Below are 3,628 nucleotides of genomic sequence, written 5' to 3'. Positions count from 1 at the left end.
TAACAGGAGTGAGAGAGAGATTAAGAGAGAGAAAGAGAGAGTAAGAGAGAGAGATTTAAAAACAGATTGGGATTGTGGACTCATTTGGTTTCATATTCTAATTATAAATCGAGGAATCTAACAACAGATATCTATGAGATTGTCTCTGTTGAACCATGTTCTCTCACAAGTTTGTATGGTGTCTTCAGGCTCTTGAAATGGACCTACTGTCAGTATCTGTTTTCAAACAACCACATGTAATCGTCTTTTTTTTCCTACGTAGCTATAACTCCAATCCTCCAGCTCGCAGTGCTCCTACGCAGAATAATTTCCCCTCGATCCCCATCAAAAACCACAGGAGGGGAAAATCTAACTTGGCTCCACTTAGGGCAGACACCATCAGCTAATTATGTGGATCAATGAACTGACCCAAGCTGCCGTTATACGTTCCTTTTTCAGTGAGAGAAGCGATTGTAGTTCAGAGACTGACAACAGAGGTACAACAACACTCAGAACAAAAATATATATCTATACACTGTCCTGCCAATGAGACGTGGTCCCTGTGAGGGAAGAACAACGTGAGGAGGAGAGGAAATAGTGAACAGGGTTTTTTTTTCCCCTCCAACTACAAACCACACTGCAGCACTGCTTTCCTAAAATCTGCAGCAAAATCATCTATAATATGTGAGAAGGCGTTTTTTAATCTCAAAATGTCTTATCAGCACTAAAGTTCAGCAACTATGACTCTACATTCCCTCACATTAATACCTCTGTCTGTGTGACAGCGATGGAGTGTCAAGAGGGTGTGCTGTAGGTCTGGCAGGACAGTCTGATCTATATATATGTGTTCATCTACATTAATTTATTTACTATTTACAAAGTCAATACATACAGTACATCCACAAATCTCCATGACTCAGTTGGTAGCCCCGTCACAGACAGCGAGTGAGATGCTCGATGGACACAGAGAGAGAGAGAGGTGGAAGGGTTGGACATCCAGGTCCAGTGTTTTCTTTTAAAGGGGAGGCAACAGAAAATGTTACGCAGGGACGGGTTAATAATCTGACACACAAAGGGACATATAAGTGTCACAAAATGAAGCAAGTCTAAACTAATACGCTCGAATGGTTGCCAATAACGCCCTGAGCAGTTTTTAATGGCCTTTTAACTTTTCTATCCTTATGGCAAATAAAAGAAATTTGGATTTATTGGCTATTATTGTGCTTGGGCTCAAGACAGATCACATAAATATATAAGCTAATGGTCGCACAATAACACCACTCCAATATTATCCTGGAAAATGATGCATGAAGTCATTAAAATTCTCCATTTCTGTTTGTAATCATAATTACAAAATAATCAAAGAGGCCCTGGAAGACTGCTGCTCTCTAAAGAAAATACACCCCGATTCTATGAGCACGTCAGGGTTTATACAGCAAATATATAAAGATATAATAGCAATTTATTTAACTATAATAATTTACTCTGCTCTGTCATGTCATGCACGAGAGAGGTGGAGGTTACAAAAATTAATTGATAAAAATGGAGGTGATGAAAATGTATGTGAAATGAAAAATGGAGTGATAAATTATCAAGGCATTTGATTAAATTAAAGCCGATTTGACTAAAACTGTCGTGATATGATGAAAACAGAGCCATGTTTCATCATTTTCACCATCTTACATTCATCATTTGACACAAAATTGTCATTTATCATTTAAGGAAAGTGGCCTCAAGGGTGGGAGTAACAACAAATAATTTGAAGAAAAGGGAAGTGATGAAAATGTGAATGAACTAATAATGGAAGTGATGAAAATGTATGTGAATTGAAAAATAGTGATAAATTGTGAATTGATTTGATAAACTTAAATGATGAATGGTCAATGTTTCAAATAAAATATCAATCAAGTTTATCAAATCATTTGACAATCACTCTATTTTCACATTCACATTTTCATCACTTCCATTATTAACTCATACGCATTTTCATCACTTCCCTTTTCTTCAATTATTTTTTGTTATGTCCACCATTGATGCCACTTTCCTTAAATGATAAATGTCAATTTTGTGTTGTGATCGATGAATGTAAGATGGTGAAAATGCTGAAACATGGCTCTGTTTTCATCATATCACGACTGTTTTAGTCAAATCAGCTTTAAATGAATCAAATCCCTTGATAATGTATCACTCCATTTTTCATTTCACATGCATATTCATTACTTCCATTTTTATCTGTTACTTCCACCCTTCATAGTCATAAGTTAGACTGAATTTAACAAAATAAAATATTAGGCTAAAAAAACTAAATAAAATATTAGGCTAATAAAGACCTTTTATTTATATATATATATATATATATATATATATATATATATATATATTTTTAACATTTAATCGGATTCCACACAAGTGTGTATGATTGTATACATGTTCTGATGGCAGCTTTTTGGACCTTACATTCTTCTTTATGATCCAAATGTATTAATTGACCAAAATCAGTCTTTTGGTTTTGACATCATCTGTTGCTTGCTCTTTAAAGTTTCACTGCTATAAGATGTGTCTAGTGAAGGTAAACAGAGGATGGAAGAGAGGATAATAAAAGTAACAAAGGAGGCCAAACAGACGTCAACAAGAGGAAGAGGGTTAGTGCCTGCTGTTATCACTCCTCTATAGCTCCATTACTTCCTCCGTCTTTACCCAGCTAGCATCAGATCTCTTCAAAGACACGCTACTGTACATCACTCATGCATACACCGAAAAACCACACTATTACGAGTAACAGGCTCCAGATTCCAGCAGGAGAGAAATCCGCCTCATCCAAAGACAAACACAATAAAACCAGCATTTAAATAAATAAATAATGAATCAACAACTGAGCCGTCCTTGACTTTCAGCTCGGGCTCTGCTTTACTAAAACTCTTTTCAGGGTAAGGACCAAACGGTAAGATTAGCGATGATAAAAAGGAGAGACCAACGTGTCATGGTAGTTATTGCTATCGCTGGATAAGACCATTTATCCACTGAAGGTGACAGAATGGGTGACAGGGCAAGAGCTGACGCAGATCACATTAAGTTTCAGAGAACCATTTATCTATCTACAGCGAGCGGGAGGAGCTGTGTATTCGTGGCTGCTCATGTTGGAATCACAGAGTTTTGCAGTTAAAATGATGTGAAGTCTGTGGAGAGAAACACCCATTTATGGCTCATCTACTGTGCATTTCCCTTTGAACACTTCTATCCTTGTATACTATCTCTGTGTGTGTGTATGTGTGTGTTTAAATGACTTTCTGCCTGATGAAACTGAAGAGCTAAAAATGATCTGGAGAGAGAAAAATTAAAAACATGGCTGGAAACCTTGATGACCTTACAACGCTACAAACACACACACACTCACACACACACACACACACATACACATATTCACACACACAAACTCACAAAGCAACGGAAAAGCCAACAGATGCCTCAACATATTACGGGAGATACTGGGAAGAAATCCTATCTGGTAGGTCGGGAGTACACTCTCAGCACAATCCCAACCTCGCAGCTGCGGTTTGTAGACTTGCAGATTGATTCGAACAACAAAAGGAAACACTGCATAAAGCCTGACACAAACGGAGAGTAGGAGGTATTGTGACAAATTAAAAAA

The 3,628-nt window shown here is 37.2% G+C and overlaps 1 protein-coding gene across 2 annotated transcripts in view; it reads right to left on the bottom strand.

Moving 5' to 3' along the window:
* Positions 1-243: 243 nt before the first annotated feature.
* pitpnab (phosphatidylinositol transfer protein, alpha b) overlaps positions 244-3,628 on the bottom strand; it is a 26,445-nt gene continuing 23,060 nt past the window's right edge. Inside the window, exon 11 of one of the 2 annotated variants that reach the window (XM_074610680.1) lies at positions 244-3,628. This exon is cut by the window's right edge and continues 547 nt beyond it. The gene's annotated coding sequence lies outside the window, so the exon portion shown is untranslated. The other variant, XM_074610681.1, reaches the window with a different exon arrangement.

Source organism: Sebastes fasciatus, chromosome 16 (assembly GCF_043250625.1).
Source record: "Sebastes fasciatus isolate fSebFas1 chromosome 16, fSebFas1.pri, whole genome shotgun sequence".
NCBI classification, from domain to species: Eukaryota; Metazoa; Chordata; class Actinopteri; order Perciformes; family Sebastidae; genus Sebastes; species Sebastes fasciatus.
The sequence above is the reverse complement of the archived record's forward strand: the minus strand, read 5'-3'. Positions and strand labels throughout refer to the sequence as shown.